The following is a 27,906-nucleotide window of genomic DNA, read 5'->3' on the forward strand; positions in this document are numbered from 1 at the left end:
GACAACGGGGAGGCATAGATGGTTAGATGAAATAATAGTTAAGCTTAACTTGTTTCAACAAAGTCAACGGTCGCGTACGATTGACTTGAACACTTCACACATCTTTTTTGTTCAAATCGCCTCGTGACTTTCAGCAAGTACACCCTTTAGGACTACATTTGAATATAACAAAACATTTGAGAACCTGTTACAAAGTTTTTTTTAAAGTACTTCATAACCTAATTATGACTACTGAAGAGTTCATTCTAAATTCGAAACACCTATATATTCAAAAGCAACCTCATGCTGCACGTGTGTCTTCATGATACACAAGGATACACAAAGATAAAAATCTCAACTATCCTACCTTATTTGGCTCAGACCCCTTTTACCTCCTCAAACTAGTAAGGCTACTGCAAAGAAAGGAAACATTTACGGAAAATGCTGCGCTCCAACAAGAACAAATTGAACTGTTAACGGACGATGAAGAAGCAGCATTGGTCGACCGTGATAAAGATGAAAGAACAGAAGATAAAAACGATACACTGCCCAAAAGTGTTTTAGGAGCTTAACAGGTTATGAGAGTGAAAAATTTATTCGAGCAAAAACAATACTCGAACTAGTAAAAGTTTTAGAAAGAGTAACCATAAAGCATGACAATGAAATGATGCACGTGGATTAAGTCCGAACAGGACTTGAGGTTGCTGTATTTTTAAACAACAGACCACAAAAACTACTCAATCCGGCGTTCATTGTCATTTTAACTGCTCTCAACTTGACTGAAAAGTTGGTAAAAAAAAATTGACATGCTCATACATTCACAAAGTGGAAAGTTTTGTCATCGCAATCATTTCGAGAACAAATCGTGTCACAAACCTCGCACCAAACAAAGTAACTAAAGCAGATGTTCCTCGCCTGGTTTCCTCAAGAGCAGAACAGTCATTGAAATTAGTTTATGTTGATGTTTATGTTAAAATTGCCAATGTAGACATACCTTTTTGCAAGGATTACAAAAAATTGTTCACCGATGAAGTTTCTAACATACCATTACGAACTCTGCCAACATGCAATTTGATTGATACTAACAGAGACTTGATGGATGAATTATTTACGAGTCTGAACCATTCGCGTTCTGGAGAAATAGGAATCATAAATAATCATGGATGAGGGCACTTCCAGCCGTTTTACCCATAATGCTTGCTTTTTCTTCGCAGTTACCCTAGTTTCAATTGGATTAATGAAAATTTTTAAGGATAACACTCTGGTTAACTTCAAAATCTCCTAAGTGAAGAAAAAAGTTTGCAAGGCGATTGGAGTTTAGCAGTTACAGAAATTACCTTCGCCATTCAGATAAACAACGTACCTGACATCAACATTGTATACATCTAAAAAATGCGGGTTATAGCAAGCATTAAAGTTGAGAAAGACACCATATCCATGCCTTACCTGGGAGAATTATCGAAACTAATACAGAAGAAAGTATACGAGCCCTGAACAAATACTGGCTGAGATTCGTCTGAAGACAGAATTAGAGCAATTGGATTGGATTATAGGTCCAATAAAAAAAAACATATTTCTTTATGGCTGCATTCTTGGGAAGGTATAACCTTTTCAAGCGTACAAATTCCTAGTCTACTTGGATTCAAAGGTGTCGGAGATGGATCTGGATATCATTTAGGTTACAAGCAGAGAAGCACGAAACATAGCACATTCTTTCACTACACAAAATCTTATAGCTGAATATCCCGTTGATGCATGTGCTGGTACTCAGCTTATGTTTTTTTTAAATGGACAAAGTTCAATAACAAATAGTCGGAGACACAAAAGCACCGCTGTTTGTTACGAGTCATTGATATAAATCGTGGATTGAACAACGGTTACGCATGTAAAATTGAATCGAATCATCGTAACGAGTTCAGTTTTTTTGGTTTTCTAAAGCTTTTGGTCAACAATGATTCTAATACTTCTGTGAACATGCGCCGGGAAAATGGAGGAATTGTTCCTTTCGCTGGAGGGGGAAAAGTTGTTTTGACTTTGAATTTTCGAAAATTTACCATGAAATCATATAACAACAACCAAGCAAACTTAATTCCTTTCTGGGTGCACTATAGACAACGAAGCGGTAATAAGAAAAGTGGCAATTCCATTAGCTCAAACATTTTTTGATACCTGCAGCAAAACGGATCGGAAAAAAACTACTCCATCGGGTAGCACCATTACTGATAAATGTGGAAACAAAGATTAAAAGAAAGCTATAAGCAGGCACTCAAAAGCACCGTTAGAAAAACAATCCAGAAGCAACTGAGAGGCGGAAGTACATCTCAAAAGGATCATCCGAAAAGAGAAACAAACAACGAGACGAGTCATTCCCAGAAACTGAGCCGCACAGAGAAGTCAATCCGATTTGTTTACAAGGGTAAAAAAATGAATTTAGATTCTTATTTAATACTGAGTGATTTCTAATTTAATCCCGAGTGAAGCAACTCACAGCTCGTTAGATTCATTTGAAAGAGCGCCCTTATTTGTCACTTCTGAAAACACGTTCCCCCAAAACACTTAGACCGTCCTGCTCTCATGATGATCCTATGCTCGAGTTTGAAGTTATCGGCGATAGAAATAATTTCATCAATATTACAACGTACTCCATTGGAAACAATCGCTTGAGGTGCTCGAGGCAATGGAAACTTGCTTCTAAGGCTTGCTACAGAGGCGGCAAACAGAGATACGCTGTGTTTTGTTAAGAATAATTTATATTCAATTTTTTTTCGAGTGTAGACTGTCGCTGAATGACCCAGGCTAATTTTGCGCATGAAAGCTTAATTGAGACCAAGTTTTCATACAGTAATGATGCCAAGAAAAGATTGTTGGGCTGTCAAGGTTGTTATTACAGCTTTTGACGGTAATTGAAGGAGAGTGAGGATATTGCGGAGTGTAAAGCTCTCCCTGCGGCTTTTACGAGCTGAAGCTATTTGGTAAAACTGTTTGCGACTTCCTGTCGTTGATAAGCACCTACTTAGCGGTGTGACAATTAGATTGTCTCTTGGACGTTCTCCTAACAACATTGTTGTCTTATCTGAAGATGCAGTTAAACACTACAACGTTCAAATAATCGAAGCTAATCTCTATGTCAGAAAAAGGACTATGACTGACTACTTTCTCTTATCGATAAAATTTTTTTTGAAGAACCCGATCATTTACAATCACATTATAGTGCCAAAAAAGATTCTCGTAACTGCAGGAGTACAAACCTGGCATTTAAAAAAATGTTTTCGCGAAAGGACTTGTGCAAAGAATGATAGCAATGAGCATGAGCGAAAAACTATTTGGGTACTAACAGGACAAAACATTTTCATTACCAGAAACTTGGGTTGAATTAGTTAATTGTGTAAAATTACGTCCTACTCGTTGCCGGAACTCCAATCTCACTAACAGACAATGAAAGAATTCGCTACACACGCTTGAAGCTATTGATTTTGTGTTGAACACTAGTCCTGGATTAAGTCTCGCTAAATAAGATTAACCCTATGTAATGGCTTTTGATCTCACGTCTAGTCAGGAGGCTTCACACAATTTTTTTGTTCTCAATTTACCAATTACGCTATATCGCTCGAACTCAAACTTAGCGCAGGTTTCAGTAATAACGTCGATTTTTTTATTTATAGCAGGACATGCATCAACACAGTTTATATGCGTTCAGATAGAAAAACGATCAAAAGCATTCTTATGACCTAAGCTAGCCCTAGTTTAACATCAAATAATGGAGTTTATCAACCGCTAAAAACCTTTGAATTATCGCTTTATAGGTTTTTTGCGCAGGTTTTGCGTGCTCTTCAGTAATGAAAAACAATAATACGTTCATGATTATGAATGCTTCTCCCTCTGATCAACCTTGATCCCACCGGTTGCACTTAGCACAAGCTGGAGGGCAGATATTCTTCGCAAATCCCTTAGTATACAAGAAATTGCGATATACATTTCACGAGGTAAATCAACTACTGATGAGAAAACCAAAACAATCAGCCGAATCAAAGGTATGCGGTTTTAATTGTATTTATGTTGCTCAGGTTATAATTTTAAAAATATTCTCAATAGTTTTCAAACTTTATGATCAAAACTTGATAAGAATTGCTAATAGTTGTTCTAAACTATTTTATTGATGTTTTTGTAAAATTTGTAAATTCAAATTTTAAGCTCATTCTTACCAACAGCAAATTTTCTTTTGTACAGGTTTAATTGAAGCGCAAGTTTTTCCGATCAAGTCTTTCGAAAAAATGAGGCATGTTTATTTGGTTTAGTGGGCAATATCTAACCCTGCATTGCTCGGCGCCACGCTCCTCTGAAACGCCTCCCGCTGGTGTAGTATCATTTTTTCACACAGAGAGCAAAACAAAACAAAACATTTAAAACTTGAGTTTCTCATTCATGATAAATTTCACAAGTTTTGAATCAGTTTCCATACAACCATACCCACTCAAAAATAAGTCAATTAATCTACAAAACTCAGCAGCACTTTCACCATCAAAAATATTAGTAAAGCGTTAAATTGTTACGTTAGTAATCATGTCAGTTTGAGGTTGACAGATTCAGTCTGCAAGCCGAAGCCAAATTGAGTCCATCGTCTGCAAACTGGAACACCATTAACATCTGGATTGTTGATAGAGTTATAATTCACGGCTTTTTTCAATTTTTTCAACAGAGGGCCGGACAATTGATACTTGGAGCAACCCAATTTTATTTATTTCAATTTAGAGAGAAGGCAAGTCGCGACGAATGCTTTTGAAGTCGTCTTGTTGGGTAAATCGATTTAATGATAAAAACTCTTTCAAAATTTCGACCAGCACATGATAATCATTTTCGTTGTCAATCGAAAGATTGCAAAAATCTAATTTATTTGGATGGGAAGATATTGCAAATTTTGCCTTTGAAACGAAGCCAGTGAAGTTAGGTTCATGATTCAATATGAAAAAAATGTTGTTTTTATGGAATTGTTTGAAACATTCGGGGGAATCAATCACGAGTTAATAAGGTTGCACAACGCAACAGTTATCATTGTTTTCATTTTCGCATTCCCTCTCCCAGCATGAAGATTTTTTAGATTTGTTTTGCTTTTTTCCAAATTTTCCAGTCACATCGCATTTTTTTCCTTTCGTCATTTTTTTGATCTATGTGTATTTTTCCCCCAAGAACTCGAATACACTAAATGACAAGGGCATTCCTTGTCGATACTTGTTAATTCCGTCTTCGTGTTTGTTGTACAATTTAATAGTTATACAAATACCGGTCTGCGCGAATCTTTTCGCACCAACTCTAACTAAAAATTTGTCAACGGAAGATATACTCCGAGAGCCATCGAAATACAACCAATAACAACCAACTGAAAAACGACCAACTGGTTTTTTTTTTGTGCGGATCAGTGAAGAATGATGGATCTCAGCTTACCAGACAGATCAAGCGTTCCCGAAGTAAAAAAGCATGTGACAAATTCCCGAGTGCCTTAAGCCATAACAATCAAATTTAATCACCAAGGATTTAATATCTTTAACAATAAACTTCAGTATCTCTCGGTATTTATTTGCTCCTCGCCCCCGGGTATACCTTCATTATCTCAAATTCACTTCGGTAATTAAGTCAAAATTTTTTAAGAAAACTTAAAACAATTTTGAGTCAAGACTACTCCTCTGAAAAAAATATCAGTGTCTGATCGAGAAAGAACAATTATCTGCCAAACATTAACGAGATCAACGATTGCAGTCATCCATCAACAAAGAGATAGAGATAGAGAGAGAGAGAGAGAGAGAGAAAGAGAGAGAGGAGAGATGCATTCGTGTCTATGCAGAGCGCGAATCGTATTGGGATATTCCGACAGCAAAGTCTCACGAGTCGTTTGTTATGGGATATTCAACTCGAGAGCAATCAAATTTCAGTTTCAACTCCAGAGCAAATAACTTCCTATTCGGATGCTCGGATTTCATCGACACAGAGGTCGGAATACTGACCCCAGATCAATCTACTGACCCCAGATCTCATTCAGGGAAACCCTGCAAATGTAGCTTGAAAGCCCTAAAAAGATAAAACTACATTTTCGAGAGTTTTAATAACTTGAACAAAAAGCTTTCTTTTGTTTCGATTAGTAGTCTTCAGGTTTTTCACTTCATTTTTGTTCGACTTGATTCTTGTCTCGTTTCAACATGACCTCGTGTATATTGATTGTCTCAAATTTTTTTACTGCCTAGTAGATCAACTAAAAATTTCATTCTAAAAATTTTTCGGCCGTTTCATAGAAAAAAAAATTGAGAATAAAACATCAAAATGATAAATAGTGAATAAATTTTCGCACAATTTATTGTTTGGGAAACACTGAGAGAGAGAGAGAGAGAGAGAGAGAGAGAGAGAGAGAGAGTTAAACACACTTGCTCAAAAGTGAACCCTATTTAAAATATTTTTTGAGGATGTTGCTTTCTTTTCAAAAGAAAGATAAATATGGAAGTTTCCAATGTTTTCATGTTGGTAGTCCAACAGTAACCATTTGGTTTTTTTCCAAAGACTCTCTCCGCTCTCTCTCTCTCTCTCTCTCTCTCATTATACTTTGGGCCAGTTCGGGTCAGCCAGGTCGTACGCAAAGTACAGAGAGTGTTTTACGCTGTGGTTTTGCTTTTCATTACGTTTATATACATGATTTGAGTTTTTAACTGACAATTTTTTTTGGTAAAAACGTGTAAAAAAGAAAATGTATATATTTTTTTCAAAATTGAACAAGATCCTCAACCCTGCTCAAAAACCATGGCAAAACAATAAAAGGCAGTTCCAAAAATTATGGATACAAGAAATTTTTCCTGATTTTTTTTCTTACAGAAAAGTCAGATTCTCTCAGATAATCAAAAGTTTTCAACGTCTCTTCTCATAGATTGTTCTATAAATTTAGTTTTCGTTTACCTTCTACGTCTACCATAATCAAGCAACTTATAGCTCCTAAAAAGCTCATATCACACATTTACACGAATCTAAAATGACAATGAAAAATTTACGGTAAGAAAATACGGAAAATTTTTTGAAATTACGTTTTTGAAGATGACCAGTAAAACTGTGCTCACGATCATAAAAAAATTACTGGTATAGTTTTAATTGATTTTTGGACAGCTTTTTTTACACTAAATTTTCCTTTCTTAATTTTTAACGACCAAGTGGTTTTTTTGTGCGGAACAGTGAAGAAGGATTGATCTCAGCTTACGAGACAGATCAAGCGTTCCGAAATAAAAAAAAAGTATGTGACAAATTCACGAGCGCCTTAAGCCATAACGATCAAACTTAATCACCAAGGATTTAATATCTTTAGCGATAAACTTCAGTTTCTATCGGTATTTAATTGCTCCCCGCCCCCGGGTATACCTTCATTATCTCAAATTCACTTCAGTAATTCAGTCAAAATGTTTTAACAAAACTTAAAACAACTTCAAGTCATGACTACTCTTTTGAAAATAGTATCAGTGTCTCATCGAGAAAGAACAAATATCTGCCAAACATACACGAGATGACCGATTGCAGTCATCCATCAATAGAAAGAGAGAGAGAGAGAGAGAGAGAGGAAGAGAGAGAGAGAGAGAGAGAGAGAGAGAGAGAGAGAGATAGAGAGTCTCTCCGTGTAGAGCAAGTCGAGCGGCTAATGACTTGGCTCCCCGAGAAAACGAAGGCAATAAAAAAGAAGGAATGGATTACTAAATGTCACTTATTGCTACCGAATTGATCAAATAACCTGCTTCGACAGAGTTGAAAAAGAATTGTACGAGAATTATCCGGCATCAGAAAAGACTGAGATAAACAACACAACCTCGCTCGAGCAGTCTCCCAGAAAAATTCTCTTGGCGTGTGACTGCGAGTCAATCCCATTGTATGAAAATCAGGAGGGATGCATTCGTGTTTATGTAGAGCGCGAACCGTATTGGGATATTCCGACAGCAATGTCTCACGAGTCGTTTGTTATGGGAGTTTCAACTCCAGAGCAATCAACTTTCAGTTTCAATTCCAGAGCAATCAACTTCCTATTCGGATGCTCGGATTTCATCGACACAGAGTGCGGTAGAATGACCCCAGATCGATCTACTGACCCCAGATCTCATTCAGAGAAACCCTGCAAATGTAGCCTGATATCCCCAAAAAAATAAAACTACTTTTTCGAGAGTTTTTCTTTTGTACTGATTATTAGTCTTCAGGTTTTCAATTTCATTTTTGTTTGCTTTGTTTCTTGTCTCGTTTCAATATGACTTTGTGTATATTGATTGTCTCAGATTTTTTTCCTGCCTAGTGGATCAATTAAAATATTTCATTGGAAATTTTTTTCGGCAAATTCTTAATTCTTAGAAAAAAAACTTGAGAATAAAACTGAGAGAGAGAGAGAGAGCGAGATAAATACACTTGCTCAAAACTGAACTCTATTTTAATTTTTTTGAGGATGCTGCTTTCTTTTCAAAGGAAGATAAATATGGAAGTTTCCAACGTTTTCATGCTGGTAGTCCAACAGTAACCATTTGGTTTTTTTCCAAACACTCTCTCCGCTCTCTCTCTATCTCTCTCTCTCTCTCGCATTGTACTTTGGGCCCGTTTGGGTCAGCCAGGTCTTACGCAAAGTAACAGAGAGTGTTTTACGCCGTGATTTTGCTTTTTCTTACGTTTATATACATGTTTTGCGTATTTAACTGACAATTTTTTTGATAAAAACGTGCAAAAAAGTAAATATGTATTTTTTTTCAAAATTGAACAAGATCCTCAACCCTGCTCAAAAAATTATGGCAAAACGATAAAAGGCAGTTTCAAAAGATATGGATACAAGAATTTTTTTCTGATTTTTTTTCATTACACAAAAGTCAGATTCTCTCAAAAAATCACAAGTTTTTAACGTCTCTTCTCATAGATTGTTCTATAAATTTAGTTTTCGTTTACCTTCTACGTCTACCATAAACAAGCAATTGATAGCTCCTAAAGCGTTCATATCACAGATTTAAACGAATCTAGAATGACATTGAAAAATTTACGTTAAAAAAACGGAATTTTTTTTTGAAATTATGTTCTTGAAGATGACCAGTAAAACTGTGCTCAAGATCATGTAAAAATTACTGGTATAGTTTTAATTGATTTTTGGTCAGCTTTTTGTAATACTAATTTTTCCTTTTTCATTTCTCAAAAACATTGAGGTTTTCCTTCAATTTGGTATGTAAACATTAATTTTTTCCTTTGATTTTACAGAACGTTAGGCGTTCTCGAAGAGTGAAGCGATGAGCCACGCCTCGTTACCTACTGCCTGTTAAACCAAAGGGCCATGCCTTTATTTTTCGATGGATATGATAAGAAATGTTTTACGGTACACTATATCACATGGAGGAAAAATAAAGCAACTAAAAAAAATCAGACCCTCCTAGAATGAATCGTAGTCGTACAAACGCTAGTTCATAAGACTCTTCGGGGGTTTTCAGATTTTTTAAAATTTTGATAATAGAATTGAAATTATTCTCGCCAAGTTGAAACGAGTAAAACGCAACTAGAAAGCCACCTAATATCAAAGATACTAGTTTATAACACTCACTAAGGAATTTGGGCTATTTAATAAATCTCTCCTCAAACAGATTGTTGTGTCTCCCTTGGATCGATGCTTCACATTTTTGAATGACGAGTCTTTGTAATTTTGATGGCTCTTGACAGCAATTAGACCCCTGAGAGACATTATTTTGTTTGATTACATAAACCTACTAGAGTAGCGTAAGAACCAGGAGCAAAACTGCTGTGGAGTGTTTCGAACCTATTGAACTTCGGTGGTTTTCATATCTTTGTGTTTCGATGATATTTCGTATTGATTCTTCACAATTTGATACGGGTCAGACAAACCTAGAATGGCTCATTTTACTACAGACACTGGTTGATAACACTTTCTGGTGGATTTGGGTTATTTAAAAAGTCCCTCTTTAAACGGATTGTTGTTTCTCCCTTTGATCAATGCTACCCATTTTAGAACGACAAATTGAGGCATGTTTATTTGGTTTAGTGGGCAATATCTAACCCTGCATTGCTCGGCGCCACGCTCCTCTGAAACGCCTCCCGCTGGTGTAGTATCATTTTTTCACACAGAGAGCAAAACAAAACAAAACATTTAAAACTTGAGTTTCTCATTCATGATAAATTTCACAAGTTTTGAATCAGTTTCCATACAACCATACCCACTCAAAAATAAGTCAATTAATCTACAAAACTCAGCAGCACTTTCACCATCAAAAATATTAGTAAAGCGTTAAATTGTTACGTTAGTAATCATGTCAGTTTGAGGTTGACAGATTCAGTCTGCAAGCCGAAGCCAAATTGAGTCCATCGTCTGCAAACTGGAACACCATTAACATCTGGATTGTTGATAGAGTTATAATTCACGGCTTTTTCAATTTTTTCAACAGAGGGCCGGACAATTGATACTTGGAGCAACCCAATTTTATTTATTTCAATTTAGAGAGAAGGCAAGTCGCGACGAATGCTTTTGAAGTCGTCTTGTTGGGTAAATCGATTTAATGATAAAAACTCTTTCAAAATTTCGACCAGCACATGATAATCATTTTCGTTGTCAATCGAAAGATTGCAAAAATCTAATTTATTTGGATGGGAAGATATTGCAAATTTTGCCTTTGAAACGAAGCCAGAGAAGTTAGGTTCATGATTCAATATGAAAAAAATGTTGTTTTTATGGAATTGTTTGAAACATTCGGGGGAATCAATCACGAGTTAATAAGGTTGCACAACGCAACAGTTATCATTGTTTTCATTTTCGCATTCCCTCTCCCAGCATGAAGATTTTTTAGATTTGTTTTGCTTTTTTCCAAATTTTCCAGTCACATCGCATTTTTTTCCTTTCGTCATTTTTTTGATCTATGTGTATTTTTCCCCCAAGAAATCGAATACACTAAATGACAAGGGCATTCCTTGTCGATACTTGTAAATTCCGTCTTCGTGTTTGTTGTACAATTTAATGGTTATACAAATACCGGTCTGCGCGAATGTTTTCGCACCAACTCTAACTAAAAATTTGTCAACGGAAGATATACTCCGAGAGCCATCGAAATACAACCAATAACAACCAACTGAAAAACGACCAACTGGTTTTTTTTGTGCGGATCAGTGAAGAATGATGGATCTCAGCTTACCAGACAGATCAAGCGTTCCCGAAGTAAAAAAAGCATGTGACAAATTCCCGAGTGCCTTAAGCCATAACGATCAAATTTAATCACCAAGGATTTAATATCTTTAACAATAAACTTCAGTATCTCTCGGTATTTATTTGCTCCTCGCCCCCGGGTATACCTTCATTATCTCAAATTCACTTCGGTAATTAAAACAAAATTTTTTAAGAAAACTTAAAACAATTTTGAGTCAAGACTACTCCTCTGAAAAAAATATCAGTGTCTGATCGAGAAAGAACAATTATCTGCCAAACATTAACGAGATCAACGATTGCAGTCATCCATCAACAAAGAGATAGAGAGAGAGAGAGAGAGAGAAAGAGAGAGAAGAGACATGCATTCGTGTCTATGCAGAGCGCGAATCGTATTGGGATATTCCGACAGCAAAGTCTCACGAGTCGTTTGTTATGGGATGTTCAACTCGAGAGCAATCAACTTTCAGTTTCAACTCCAGAGCAAATAACTTCCTATTCGGATGCTCGGATTTCATCGACACAGAGGTCGGAATACTGACCCCAGATCAATCTACTGACCCCAGATCTCATTCAGGGAAACCCTGCAAATGTAGCTTGAAAGCCCTAAAAAGATAAAACTACATTTTCGAGAGTTTTAATAACTTGAACAAAAAGCTTTCTTTTGTTTCGATTAGTAGTCTTCAGGTTTTTCACTTCATTTTTGTTCGACTTGATTCTTGTCTCGTTTCAACATGACCTCGTGTATATTGATTGTCTCAAATTTTTTTACTGCCTAGTAGATCAACTAAAAATTTCATTCTAAAAATTTTTCGGCCGTTTCATAGAAAAAAAACTTGAGAATAAAACATCAAAATGATAAATAGTGAATAAATTTTCGGACAATTTATTGTTTGGGAAACACTGAGAGAGAGAGAGAGAGAGAGAGAGAGAGAGAGAGAGAGGTTAAACACACTTGCTCAAAAGTGAACCCTATTTAAAATATTTTTTGAGGATGTTGCTTTCTTTTCAAAAGAAAGATAAATATGGAAGTTTCCAATGTTTTCATGTTGGTAGTCCAACAGTAACCATTTGGTTTTTTTCCAAAGACTCTCTCCGCGCTCTCTCTCTCTCTCTCTCTCATTATACTTTGGGCCAGTTCGGGTCAGCCAGGTCGTACGCAAAGTACAGAGAGTGTTTTACGCTGTGGTTTTGCTTTTTATTACGTTTATATACATGATTTGCGTATTTAACTGACAATTTTTTTTGGTAAAAACGTGTAAAAAAGAAAATGTATATATTTTTTTCAAAATTGAACAAGATCCTCAACCCTGCTCAAAAACCATGGCAAAACGATAAAAGGCCGTTTCAAAAAAAATGGATACAAGAAATTTTTCCTGATTTTTTTTCTTACACAAAAGTCAGATTCTCTCAGATAATCAAAAGTTTTCAACGTCTCTTCTCATAGATTGTTCTATAAATTTAGTTTTCGTTTACCTTCTACGTCTACCATAATCAAGCAACTTATAGCTCCTAAAAAGCTCATATCACACATTTACACGAATCTAAAATGGCAATGAAAAATTTACGGTAAAAACATACGGAAAATTTTTTGAAATTACGTTTTTGAAGATGACCAGTAAAACTGTGCTCACGATCATAAAAAAATTACTGGTATAGTTTTAATTGATTTTTGGACAGCTTTTTTTTACACTAAATTTTCCTTTCTTAATTTTTAACGACCAAGTGGTTTTTTTGTGCGGAACAGTGAAGAAGGATTGATCTCAGCTTACGAGACAGATCAAGCGTTCCGAAATAAAAAAAAAGTATGTGACAAATTCACGAGCGCCTTAAGCCATAACGATCAAACTTAATCACCAAGAATTTAATATCTTTAGCGATAAACTTCAGTTTCTATCGGTTTTTAATTGCTCCCCGCCCCCGGGTATACCTTCATTATCTCAAATTCACTTCAGTAATTCAGTCAAAATGTTTTAACAAAACTTAAAACAACTTCAAGTCATGACTACTCTTTTGAAAATAGTATCAGTGTCTCATCGAGAAAGAATAAGTATCTCTCAAACATACACGAGATGACCGATTGCAGTCATCCATCAATAGAAAGAGAGAGAGAGAGAGAGAGAGAGAGGAAGAGAGAGAGAGAGAGAGAGAGAGAGAGAGAGAGATAGAGAGTCTCTCCGTGTAGAGCAAGTCGAGCGGCTAATGACTTGGCTCCCCGAGAAAACGAAGGCAATAAAAAAGAAGGAATGGATTACTAAATGTCACTTATTGCTACCGAATTGATCAAATAACCTGCCTCGACAGAGTTGAAAAAGAATTGTACCCGAATTATCCGGCATCAGAAAAGACTGAGATAAACAACACAACCTCGCTCGAGCAGTCTCCCAGAAAAATTCTCTTGGCGTGTGACTGCGAGTCAATCCCATTGTATGAAAATCAGGAGGGATGCATTCGTGTTTATCTAGAGCGCGAACCGTATTGGGATATTCCGACAGCAATGTCTCACGAGTCGTTTGTTATGGGAGTTTCAACTCCAGAGCAATCAACTTTCAGTTTCAATTCCAGAGCAATCAACTTCCTATTCGGATGCTCGGATTTCATCGACACAGAGTGCGGTAGAATGACCCCAGATCGATCTACTGACCCCAGATCTCATTCAGAGAAACCCTGCAAATGTAGCCTGATATCCCCAAAAAAAATAAAACTACTTTTTCGAGAGTTTTAATAACTTGAACAAAAAGCTTTCTTTTGTACTGATTATTAGTCTTCAGGTTTTTAATTTCATTTTTGTTTGCTTTGTTTCTTGTCTTGTTTCAATATGACTTTGTGTATATTGATTGTCTCAGATTTTTTTCCTGCCTAGTGGATCAATTAAAATATTTCATTGTAAATTTTTTTCGGCAAATTCTTAGAAAAAAAACTTGAGAATAAAACTGAGAGAAAGAGAGAGCGAGATAAATACACTTGCTCAAAACTGAACTCTATTTGAATTTTTTTGAGGATGCTGCTTTCTTTTCAAAGGAAGATAAATATGGAAGTTTCCAACGTTTTCATGCTGGTAGTCCAACAGTAACCATTTGGTTTTTTTCCAAAGACTCTCTCCGCTCTCTCTCTCTCTCTCTCTCTCTCTCGCATTGTACTTTGGGCCCGTTCGGGTCAGCCAGGTCTTACGCAAAGTAACAGAGAATGTTTTACGCCGTGATTTTGCTTTTTCTTACGTTTATATACATGTTTTGCGTATTTAACTGACAATTTTTTTGATAAAAACGTGCAAAAAAGTAAATATGTATTTTTTTTCAAAATTGAACAAGATCCTCAACCCTGCTCAAAAAATCATGGCAAAACGATAAAAGGCAGTTTCAAAAGATATGGATACAAGAATTTTTTTCTGATTTTTTTTTATTACACAAAAGTCAGATTCTCTCAAAAAATCACAAGTTTTTAACGTCTCTTCTCATAGATTGTTCTATAAATTTAGTTTTCGTTTACCTTCTACGTCTACCATAACAAGCAATTGATAGCTCCTAAAGCGTTCATATCACAGATTTAAACGAATCTAGAATGACATTGAAAAATTTACGTTAAAAAAACGGAAATTTTTTTTGAAATTATGTTCTTGAAGATGACCAGTAAAACTGTGCTCAAGATCATGTAAAAATTACTGGTATAGTTTTAATTGATTTTTGGTCAGCTTTTGTAATACTAATTTTTCCTTTTTCATTTCTCAAAAACATTGAGGTTTTCCTTCAATTTGGTATGTAAACATTAATTTTTTCCTTTGATTTTACAGAACGTTAGGCGTTCTCGAAGAGTGAAGCGATGAGCCACGCCTCGTTACCTACTGCCTGTTAAACCAAAGGGTCATGCCTTTTTTTTTCGATGGATATGATAAGAAATGTTTTACGGTACACTATATCACATGGAGGAAAAATAAAGCAACTAAAAAAATCAGACCCTCCTAGAATGAATCGTAGTCGTACAAACACTAGTTCATAAGACTCTTCGGGGGTTTTCAGATTTTTTAAAATTTTGATAATAGAATTGAAATTATTCTCTCCAAGTTGAAACGAGTAAAACGCAACTAGAAAGCCACCTAATATCAAAGATACTAGTTTATAACACTCACTAAGGAATTTGGGCTATTTAATAAGTCTCTCCTCAAACAGATTGTTTTGTCTCCCTTGGATCGATGCTTCACATTTTTGAATGACGAGTCTTTGTAATTTTGATGGCTCTTGACAGCAATTAGACCCCTGAAAGACATTATTTTGTTTGATTACATAAACATACTAGAGTAGCGTAAGAACCATGAGCAAAACTGCGGTGGAGTGTTTCGAACCTATTGAACTTCGGTGGTTTTCATATCTTTGTGTTTCGATGATATTTCGTATTGATTCTTCACAATTTGATACGGGTCAGACAAACCTAGAATGGCTCATTTTACTACAGACACTGGTTGATAACACTTTCTGGTGGATTTGGGTTATTTAAAAAGTCCCTCTTTAAACGGATTGTTGTTTCTCCCTTTGATCAATGCTACCCATTTTAGAACGACAAATTTTTCTGTTTTAGAGGGCTCCAGACAGCAAATGAGGGCATCCCAAAAACATAATTATGTTTGTGTTGTAAAGCTACTAGGGTAGCGTAGGAGCCAGGAGCAATTTTGGGCTGGGTTTTTTTTAACCAAATAAATTGTCGTCATGAAATCGGTGGTTTTCATATTTTTTTTTGGTATTGATACTTGAGCATATGGAATCTCTGCAAATTGAAACAAGTCAGACGCGCCTATGATGGCTCGTAATCGTACAGACATTAGTTGATGATCTTTTCTGATGAACTTGTGCTTTTTGTTAAGTCCCCCACTAAACGGATTGTCGTGTCTCCCTGGGATCGATGCTACCCATTTTCGAACAACAAGTTTCTCTGTTTTTGATGGCTTCTGACACAAAATCTGGGCATCTCCAAGGACATATTTTTCTTTGATGATGTAAAACTACTGGGGTAGGGTAGAAACCAAGAGTCATATTAACCTTTTGAACTTGTCTTCGTGAAATGGATGGTTACCAAATTTTTTTTGTGTCGATAAATTTTCATTTGATTACTCTACATTTGAAACAATTCAGACGCTCCTATAATGGCTTGTAATCGTACAGACATTATTTGATATCCTTTTCTGATGAATTTGGGCTATTTAATAAGTCCCCCTTTAAACGGATTGGTGTTTCACCCTTGGATCAGTCTACACATTTTCGAAAAAGGAGTTTTTCTATTTTAGACAGCTCATGACATCAAGTGTTGGCATCTCGAAAGACATACTATTGTTTGATTATGCAAAACTACTAGGAGCAAAATTGCGCTGGGGTGTTTTCAATTTAATGAACTTGTCGACATGAAATCGGTGGTGTCAAGTTTTTTAAGTCCTGATAAAAAATATGGGGTTCTCTACGATTCGAAGCGAGTCAGATGCATCTAGATTGGTTCATTTTTGTACAGACACTGGTTGATAACAATCTCCGAAGACTTTGAGCTTTTTATTAAGTCCCTTCGAACCACGAGTTTATTCTGACGGCTCCTACCAGCAAAGGTGGGCATCTTGAAAGACTAAATTTTGTTTGATTATGTTAAGCTACTAGGATGGCCTACGAACCAGAATCAAAAGTGTGCTGGGGTGTTTTCAACTCAATGAAAATGTCGTCAAGAAATCGGTGGTGTCATGTTTGTTAAAGTCCTGATAAAAGAATCTATGGGAGTTTCTTCAAGTCGAAACAATTCAGACGCGCCTAAATTGGCTCAAAATTGTACAAAACTGGTTGATAACACTCTCCGAGGATTTTAGACTTTTTATTAAGTCTCTTTTTAATACGATTGTAGTTTCTTACTTGGATCGATGCTACACATTAACGAAGAATAAACTTTTTACCTTTTTTGACGGTAGATGACAGCAAATGTGGGAATCTCGAAGAACTCAACTTTAATAATTATGTAAATCTACAAGGTTAGCCTCGGAATCAGGAACCAAATTACACTGGGGTTTCTTAAACTCAAAGAACTTGTCGTCATGAAATCGGTGGTGTCCGTTTTTTTCAAGTCCTGATTAAAGAATGTATAGAGTTCTCTACAATTTGAACTGAGTCAGACGCGCCTAGAAAGGCTCATTGTCTTACACACACTAGTTGATAACACTCTCCGAGGATGTTTGGCTTTTTGTTAGAACCCTTTCAAAATTATTTTAATTTATCCCTTGGATCGATGCTACACATTTTCGAACCACGAGTTCTTTTTTTGGCGGCTCCTGACCGCAAAAGTGGGTTATTATTTTAGTTTGGTTGTGTAAAGCTACTAGGGCAGAGAACTAACCAGGAACAAAATTGCGCTGGGGTGTTTTCAACCTAATGAACTTGTCGTTATGAAATCGGTGGTGTCAGTTTTTTTTTAAAGTCCTGAAAAACGAATGTATGGGGTTCTCTACAAGTTGAAACGAGCCAAACGCGCCTATAAGGGCTCGTTATTGTACAGAAATTGGTTTATAACGCTTTCCGAGTATTTTGGACTTTTAATTAAGTACCTTTTTAAAACGGTTGTAGTTTCTCCCTTGGATCGAAGCTACACATTATCGAAGGATAATTTTTTTCCCTTTTTTGACGGCACTTGACAGCAATTGTGGTATCAGGTTTTCTTAAATTCCTGACGAAAGAATGTATGAGGTTCTTACAAATTGAAACAATTCAGACGCGCCCAGAATGGCCTGTTTTTGTACAGACCGTAGTTGATAGTACTCTCCGAGGATTAAGGCTTTCTATTAAATCTCTTTGTGAAAAGATAGTAGTTTCTCCCTTGAATCGATGCTACACATTTTCGAACGATGTGTTTTCTAGTTCTTACGGCTCCTGACAGCAAACGTGGGTATTTTGAAAGACATAATTTTTTTATTCTTTAAAGCTACTTGGGTAGCGCAGGAAACTGAAGCAAAATTGGTATGCCTTGTTTTTAACCGAATGAACTTGTCGTCGTGAAATCGATGGTTTTCAATTTTTTTTCTTATTGATGGTAGAACGTATGGATTCTCCTTAAATTGAAACGAGTCAGACGTACCTAGAATGTCTTGTTTTTTTAAAGAAACTAGTTGATAATTCTCTCCAATGATTTTGGTCTTTTTAATAGGTTCATTTTCCAAAAGATTGTAGTTTCTCCCTTGGACCGATGCGACACATTTTCGAACCACGAGTTTTTCTTTTTTAGCGGGCTCTAGACAGCAAAAGAGGGCATCCCGAAACACATATTTTTGTTTGTATTTGTAAATCTACTAGGGTCGCGTAGGAGCCAGGAGCAAATTTGGGCTGGAGTGTTTCTAACCTAATAAAGTTGTCGTCGGTAAAAAATTGGTTTTTTTTCGTATTGATAATTGAACATGTGGAACTTCTACAAATTGAAACGAGTCAGACACGCCTATGATGGCTCGTAATCGTACAGACATTAGTTGATAACCTTTTCTGATAATCTTGGGCTATTTATTAAGTCCCCCATTAAACGGATTGGTGCTTCTCCCTTGAATCAATCTACACCATTTCGAACGACGAGGTTTTTTATTTTAGACGGCTCCTGACATCAAATATTGGCAGCTCGAAAGACATATTTTTTGTTTGATTCTGTAAAAACTAATAGAGTGGCGTAGGAATCGGGAGCAAAATTGTCGTCATGAAATCGTGGTGTCAAGTTTTTTTTTAGTCCTGATTAAAAAAATTGGGGTTCTCTACAATTCGAAACTAGTCAGATGAGCCTAGATTGGTTCGTTTTTGTACATATACGGGTTGATAACACTCTCCGAGGATTTTGGGCTTTTTATTAAAAAAGCAATAAAACAATACACTTTATCGAAGGGCAATTTGTTTCCATTTTTGACGGCACATGGCACAATTGTGGGCATCCTTATTATGTAAATTTACGAGGTTTGCTCAGGAATCAGGAAAAAAAATACATTTGGGTTTCTCAAGCTTAATGAACGTGTCGTCACGAATCGGCGGTGTCAGTTCTTTTTAAAGTCCTGATAATTGAATGTGTAAGGTTCTCTACAAGTTGAAACACGTCAGAGACGCCTGGCATGGCTCGATATTGTACCGATAACACTCTCCAAAAATTTTGGGCTGATTATAAGGTCCTTTTTAAAAAAGGTTGTAGTTTCTCTCTTGGATCGGTATTACACATTATCGAAGAAATTTTTTTTTCGATTTTGGCGGCATATGACACACCTTCTGGGCATCTCGAAAACATGGTTTTCTTTGTTGTTGTAAAACTACTAGGGTAGGGTAGGAATCAAGAGCGAAACTTCGCTGGAGTTTTTTAAACTTTTCGAACTTGTTGTCGTGAAATCGATGAATTTCCCTATCGATAATATTTCATATGGATAATCTACACTTGAAACGAGTCAGACGCGGCAATATTGGCTCGTAATTGTACAGACCTTAGTTGATAACCTTTTTGGATCAATTTGAGCTATTCAATAAGTCCTCCATTGGTGTTTGTCCATTGGATCAATCTACAAAATTTCGAACGACGAGTTTTTCTATTTTAGGCGGCTCCTGAAATCAAATGTGGGCATCTCGAAAGACTTATTTTTGTTTGATTAGGTAAAGCTACTAGGTTAGCGTACGGACTAGAAGCAAAAGTGTGCTGGGGTGATTTCAATGAAATTTTCGTCATGAAATCGGTGATGTCAGGTTTGCTTAAGTCCTGATAAATGATTATATGAGAAACTCTTCAAGTCGAAACAAGTCAGAGGCGCCTAACATGGCTCAATATTGTACTAAAGCTGGTTGATAACACTCTCCCTGGAGTTTGGGCTTTTCAATAAGTCCCTTTTTAAAACGATTGTGTTTCTCCCTTGGATCGATGCTGCACAATATCGAAGGATAAAATTATTTCCTTTTTTGACGGCATATGACAGCAAAATTGGGCTTCCGAAGAGCTCAACTTTTTTAATTATTCAAATCTACGAGGTTTGGCTCGGAATCAGGAACAAATTTTCACTGGGATGTCTTAATCTCAAGGAACTTGTCGTCATGAAATCGGTGGTGTCAGGTTTTTTTAAGTCCTGATCAGAGAATGTATAGGGATCGCTACAAGTTGAAATGAGTCAGACGCGCCTAGAAAGCTCATAATTGTACGCAAACTAGTTGATAACAATCTCCGAGGATTTTTGGCTTTTTATTAGAACCATTTTGAAAAGATTTTAGTTTATCCCTTGGATCCATGCTACACATCTTCGAAGCATGAGTTTTTTCTCTTTTTGACGGATCCTGACAGCAAATGTGGGCATCTCGAAAGACATAGTTAAATTTGATGTGTAAAGATACTAGGGTAGCGCAGAAACCGCGAACAAAATTGCGCTTGGGTGTTTTCAACCTTATGAACTTATCGTTATGAAATCGGTGGTGTCAGGTTTTTTTTAAGTCCTGACAGAAGAATGCATGGGGTTCTCTACAAGTTGAAACGAGTCAGGGGCGCCTATATTGGCTCGTTGTGGTCCAGAATTTGGTTGATATCACTATTCAAGGATTTCGAGCTCTTTTTGAGTCCCTTTTCAAAACGATTGCAGTTTCTCCCACGGATCGATGCTACACTTTATCGAAGGAAAATTTTATCCATTTTTGATGGCACATGACAGCATATATGGGCATCTCGGAAGACATAATTATGTTTGATTGTGTAAAGCTGGCTGGTAGGGTAGCGTAGGAACCAGGAACAAAGTTGCGCTGGGGTGTTTTAAACCTATTGAACTTGTCGTTACAAAATCGGTGGTTTCAGGTTTGTTTAAGTCCTGAAAAAAGAATGTATGGGGCTCACTACAAAAAAAAACTAGTCAGGCGCGGCTATATAGGCTCGTTATTGTCCAGAAACTGGTTGATAACTTTTGTCGAGGATTTTGAGCATTTTTGAGTCCCTAATGAAACTGTCGTTATGAAATCAGTGGCGTCAGATTTTCTTCAAGTCCTGACAAAAAAAATGTGTTGGGTTATTTACAAGTTAAAACGAGTCAGACGCGCGTATATTGGCCCGTTATTTTCCAGAAACTGTTTGATGGCCTTTTTTTAGAATTTTGATCTTTCTTTGAGTCCCTTTTCAAAACGATTTTAGTTTTCCCATAGATCGATGCTACACATTAACGAAAAACAAGTTTATCCGTTTTTGACGACAACTGACAGCAAATATGGGCATCTCGAAAGACACAATTCTGTTTGAATGTGTGAAGCTACTAGGGAAGCGTAGGAACAGGGAACGAAACTGCGCTGGGGTGTTTTAAACCTAATGAATTTGTCCTGACAAAATCAGTGGTTTCAGGTTTGCTTAAGTCCTGATCAAAGAAAGTGTAGGGTTCTCTACATTTTGAAATGAGTCAGACGCGCCCAGAATGCTCAATAATGTACGCACACTAGTTGATAACACTCTATGAGGATCTTTGGTTTTTTGTTAGAACCATTTTAAAAAGATTTCAGTTATTCCCTTGGATCGGTGCTACACATTGTCGAAGCATGAATTTTTCACTTTTTTACGGCTCATGACAGCAAATGAGGGCATCTCGAAAGACATAATTTTGTTTGATTGAGTAAAACTACTAGGGTAGCGTAGGGACAACGAACGAAATTGCGTAAACGTAAATTGCGAACGAAAATGGTTTTTTTTTAAACTAATGAACTTGTCGTTATGAAATCGGTGGTGTCAGGTTTTTTTTGTGTGGGGTTCTCTAACATTTAAAACGAGTCAGGCGCGCCTATATTGGATCGTTATTGTCCAAAAACTGGTTGATAACACTTTTCGAGGATCTTGAGCATTTTTAAGTCCCTTTTCAAAACGATTTCAGCTTCTCTCATGGAAGGATACTACACATTGTCGAAGGATCAGTTTATCCTTTTTTGACGGCACTTGGCAGCAAATATGAGCATCTCGAAAGTAATAATTATGATTGGTTATGTCAGGCTACTAGAGTAGCATAGGAACCATGAGCAAAATTGCGCTGGAGTGTTTTCAACCTAATGAAGTTTTCTTTATGAAATCGGTGGGGTCAGGTTGAAACTCTAAGTTGAAACGAGTCAGACGCACCTATTTGGCTCATTTTTGTACAAAAAATGGTTGATAACACTTTTCGAGGTTTTTGGGATTTTTATTGAGTCCCTTTTCAAAACGATTTTGTTTTCTCCCTCGGATCGATGCTACAAGTTATCGAAAGGCAAGAGTAGTTTATGTGTGAGGCGATCAGCGGGAGGGGCTGGTTGCTGACCCCCATGTTTTAACATAGGCTATAGAGTATCCGGTCAGCAACTTATGTATTAAGAGAGGGAATATATTTCCCTATGTTTTATGATAGGGATTAGGTTTCCTAGGTTTCCTTTTGCCGATACTTGCGTTTCTTAGCTAACTTCAACGATTTGTGATGTGTAAGGGCTATCTTGTCAAACTAAATTTCGGTATGGTAAGTTTCAGATGGTAAGTTTCAAAAAAAAATTTTTGAAAATTTTTGAGGTTTCACTTGCAAATAAATTTTTATCTTGAAAACAAAATGTTATCTTGGAAAATCGAACAAAAAAATAAAAGTTTTGGATTGTAAGTTTCAGATGGTAAGTTTCGACAAAAATTAGGTTTCGATTCAGTGCATGGGATCAAAAACTAATATATCACAGAATATTTTTTATTATCGAAAGCATCTTTCAAATACTTATTTCATCTTATTTATATTCCCCCAGGTTATCTGGGGAAAATTTTCAAGCGGGGATTATCTTTGACAGGTTACTTATTCCGCTCCACGGGATATCAGGGGTATCTTGACAGCTCCTCACGGTTGAGTATTTTTATATCCCACTTAATCTTTTATTCTTCAGGTTATCTTTTTTGGCGCCCGATCGTACCATGTTTAAAGATTCTGCACACCAATCCGATATGTTATAGATTTTTTCAATGTATTAAGATACGATTTTAATTTTGGTTCAAACCATTTGAGTCTGTTTTGAAAACGTCTGAAACTAGACTGAAAAGTATCTGAAGCTTTGAAGAAATAAAGTTTTTCAGAAAAAACTTAAATCACTGTAAATTGTTATATTACAGTTAGAAGTTAAATAACATATAAATCATTGCAACGTATGAAAGTTTACTACAGTTTACAGGTTAATTTTACAAATTCAATGGCTTAGTAATTTTACAATCATTAAGTACTTCCCTTATCGGGTAAAAGTAATTGAGTCCTTTTTTAGTTTGTTTTTTACTATGTTCCGACTAAACGTTTGTAGGTTCTGAATCCGCGGTTGGACGACTTCAAATTTACAGCTTTGTCAAGAACTCGTCCGTATTCAGACATTGGCCTATCCCCAGTGTCTTCTCACGTTCTTTTGTTGAGTGCTTTAATGCTAAATTTAAATTTGTCACTCTTACTATCATAGCAGCATTACGTTTGCAGGCACAACATTAGAGTGCAGCGAAATTCTTTTTTGAATAATCCAGGTTCTCGTTTGTCATGCTTTTTGTGAAAAGCGCAGCATGTACACGGAAATTTTTTAACTTGCATTAGGAATAAAGACATCTCTACATTCATTTTGACGAATTAGTGTTCACTGAGCTTTCTTTTCAGCTAATATACAATCCTCCAAGGTCTTTTCGCTAATGCTAGATACAGAGAATCTGTGTCCATCTCCAGTTTCTCGAACTCGTTCTCATCGTAATGCTTATTTAAAAATCTGTTATATAACTCCAACGTTCTGAGTTTGGCGTATTGAAGAATCAAAAAGCCTACAATAATTGGTTCTCTATTTTCAATTGTTGACTTCAATAGTTCTACTTTATATAAGTCTTTTTTCACAACATTCAATTGCTTGAAAAATTCTCATTTATCGCTTTGTGTGTCTTCTCACCGCCAAGATTTTTGGTTATCGTGTGTTTGGATCTGTCCATAATTTGATAACAGTACGAGCTGTTACCGAGAAGCTTCATCGTCTCAGCAACAACTCCAGAATGTGGATTCTCGTCTCCTTCTCGTCGAGCATCAACAACAGATTGAACAAAGTTGTTGAAACATTTCCTAGGTGTGTACTCAACAAATTGACAAAATTTTGTACATTGAAGTCCAAGACTTAGATAGAAGTTCAGAAGAAGTCTGATGATTGTACCATTTTCTAATTTTAAACTGGAAATCAACATTCGTTGTGGGTTTTTCAGCAAATCATTTTCTTTGGCATTTTGTTCATCTATTCTCCAATATCCTTTCGGCAGACGTCAATAAATTGAATATGGGAGAAAAATTTGAAAATGTAGTCTTCAACTCGTCGGTAATTATTAAATCGTATTGCACATAGCCAAAAAGAGATCCGTTCTTTAATTTTTCAAGTAAAGAACCAGTAGACAGAGGTCTCTTGTCAGGAAAATTTGTCTTGACTTGATTCTTGACTGAAGAATCTGTTTCGAAGTGCTCCCACCACTCACACTCCCAAATTTCCCGAATATTGTAACTGTTTATTTTTTGTACTCTCGTCTCAACTCAACCATTTCTCGCTTCTCATTTCCCGTTTCAAAATCTTGTTTTGACAACGATGGACGGGTTTCTTGGCGTGAGCAAAAATGATAGTAGCAACCCATTGCTTTAAATACTGTTTTACAGTGATCCCAGTAACCATCAACATGAAAACAGTCAATTTTCTTCTGCTATCTGGTTGTGTAATATAAGTTTGATCAAAAACAGCTTTTCGCGTAAAAACTATTGATGGACCACCAGTCCTGTGTTCTCTGATTTGCTCACACAAATTCTTATCTCTTTCAAAAAACGGGTAAAATTTGTGATTTGTTGACTTGTGTAAGCAGATATTTGTTATATTTGGAAGCGTGCATCCCAGTTTCAGCATGTCAAATCCCTTATCATGGTAAAATTTCATCATATTTGCATAGCTTCAAGAGTAGGAACAACATCTTTGTTCGTATACCATCATAAGAAGTCTTTGAAAGTAATCATGCTGCGTTGTTCCCAGATTTTTTCAAATAGGAGCAACTTTCAAAACCGGTTGGTGGAACTGACTGAATATGTGATTTTTTCAGCGCACTTTATTGATCAAGTCCTCCATTAACTAGTTTTTGATAGTCGTTAAAACCTTTCTCGAAAGGATTGTGATTTCTCAGTTTGCTGAAAAAGGTTTCATATGGAGCTAATTCTGTACAATCAAGCTTGTCTGGACTGTCAAAACTTTCGTAGGGGAAAAACCTTTGGCTTCACTTGCTTTATAGGCTTTCAGAAACGAATCCAAGGTTGTTGCTTCCTCAAGAAACTTCATTATGTCTAGAAACTGTACGTCTCAAATTTGAACGATATGAAATCGTTTGCTTTTTTGATGACTGTTGGTTCAATTTCTTTATCACATATAAGGTACGGTATCAAACAAGATTTGATAAGGTTCAGATCGTATCTGCCGCTGTTGAAGCCGAACACCGGTAAGGTATTAACATAACGCTCTAAATGTTGTTTCAAGTCGATCAGCTGATTTTTTTGAATTCTTAAGAATTGTGTCGACATATCATCTTCCTCGTCATCCTCAACACACGCATCTTCATAATCGAAGACTTCTAGTCATTTAACTAAATTTATAGCGATGATATTATCAAAAATCTTTTTGACTCGATCATTGACAGTGTTTTAGATTTCTTGAAACTTGGTTCTCATTTGTATTTTGCTTTTTTCAGCCAGAAGTTCCAAGCTGGAAAGAAAAGCAATTCTTAGGAGTTCTGGATCTTTTTCACACAAGAAAATTAGATCAACTTGCAGATTTGAAGATATTGAGACGGAAATAGGGACATGTTTTCCAATCCAAGTAGTTGTTTCGATTGCTTTCAATTCTTCTGTGGGAACACAAATCGATTCGAAGTCAAAAACTTCTTCATTACTAAATAGTTTCTGATCTTCAGTGTAAGGAATGTTCAATTCATCCAACTTCTCGAATACTGTTTCTCGTAGTTTGTACGCATTTTTGGGATAAATATGCTCACTTTATCTTTACACAGTAGAAGAGGTTTGTTGAAGTTGTCTGATCTGTTGAAGAAACAGTCACAGCTAGCACATCCGAAACACTTGAAGAAAGAATCAATATCATTCGTATGAAAGATAAGGTTGTTGAATCCTAACAAGTTCACGGTTTCTTCAACTTTTCCAATACTTCGCCTGGCTAATTCTCCAACATTTTCTCCCTCTTGAATGTCAAAATCGTAAATGAATTTGTTTCGTTCAACTATTCCCTCAACAAGAGATAAATCATCAATGGCAACTCCGCGAAAGTTCATCGGGTTGTTTCCAGATATTGATATATGCTCTGTAAACAGCTGAGATGTATCAGCATCGAGGTTAATAAGACCATGCAAATATATTGTTAACGCACGGAAAAGGCAAAGATGATCTTTGTGTGGTTGTTCATCATTGTCCGACAAAAGACAGTTCACAGCATGGTTTTTCAATAATGGTTCAGGCAAGACAGAGTCTGGACATCCCATTGGGATGTTTTTCAGTAGTGCAGCAAAAATAGTAAGATTTGTGATCAATTTGAACCTCCACTTTCTGTTCTGACGTTCTTGAGTCCATTGCTCCACGATATCAAACAATTCATCTTTTCCCTGGATTGAAATCAAATCCGCTTTCGTACACAGTAAATGCGATTGTGCGAAAAAAGTATTTTTTCGTGTGAGTAGTAATACCGATACTCTCCCGTTGCGTCATTACGAAGAAGAAATCCAAGAGCGATATTATTTTTGCAGCGGAATCCAGCTTGTTGAAGACTTCTTCAAGCTTCTCGTTGATAATTTTGGTATCTAACTTTGACATTTCAAAGATAAATACCTAATGTCTCCCATTCTTCATCTCAGTATCCACCAGGAAGTGTTGACAAGCACTCAGCTCCTCTTTGAGTTTCTCTCCATTATCCCCTTCCTCGTCCAAAATCTTGTTCAAGCCTGCCTCCGTATCACTTGGCTTCCGTTGTTTCGCCACATGTTCTTTTCTCCTGTGTTGTTGAAGCGAGTATTATCTCTGAAACTCTTTTTCGCAAGACGAGCAAACCGTTGATAGTTTTTAGGTTGATGGAGCACTTTTTTTGGCCACGTGATAGTTCATATCTTGTCGATTATAAGTGAGATACCTACTTTCGGAACAAGAAAAACTCCTCGCACGCAATTTTTCTTATGTCGAGCCGCATCGGACCTCCTTACTCTTCGTCACAGTCCTCACATTTCAGTTTTTCATTCCTGGTGATTGAAGGCATCTGAAAAAAGTGGGAGATTCAGCTGGTTGCAAAATTAAATAAAAGTACATGGCACATACAAAATTGGGAGTTTTAAAAAGTCCCACAAAAAATTCGATTATTTATATTTACTTTGAATTGTTCAAAACATTTGAAAATAGTTTCAAACAGTTATACAAAGTATAGAACGATTGCTTTTAACAAAAACGAAAGTCAGAACGAAATGAGTTTTATTTACTTTTTCTTAGAGAAAATCAACCAATCAGAATCGAGTATTCTTTTAGTAACACTGTTTGTTGGAAGTCAACGAATCAGAATCCAGCATTTTCCAAAAGTGAACTCTTATTGTTTTTTAAAAAACCTTAATCATTAATTGGAAAACGTCTATCAAAAACATTTGAGCTTTCTCGAGTTACTTTACGAGAAAAAGGAAAGAGTTCCGATTCATTTTCTGATTGACGCAATAGATGTTGACTCTTATTTTTTTTTCATAATTTT

The 27,906-nt window shown here is 36.3% G+C and overlaps 1 protein-coding gene across 1 annotated transcript in view; it reads right to left on the reverse strand.

Annotated features, from left to right (window-relative positions):
- The window catches only part of LOC134853297 (adenylate kinase 9-like), a 570,635-nt gene extending 555,325 nt beyond the window's left edge, over positions 1–15,310 (reverse strand). The window contains exon 1 of the mRNA XM_063869270.1: positions 15,298–15,310. The gene's annotated coding sequence lies outside the window, so the exon portion shown is untranslated. The remainder of the gene's footprint in view (positions 1–15,297) is intronic.
- Positions 15,311–27,906: the final 12,596 nt, after the last annotated feature.

This window comes from Symsagittifera roscoffensis, chromosome 8 (genome assembly GCF_963678635.1).
Source record: "Symsagittifera roscoffensis chromosome 8, txSymRosc1.1, whole genome shotgun sequence".
NCBI classification, from domain to species: domain Eukaryota; kingdom Metazoa; phylum Xenacoelomorpha; order Acoela; family Convolutidae; genus Symsagittifera; species Symsagittifera roscoffensis.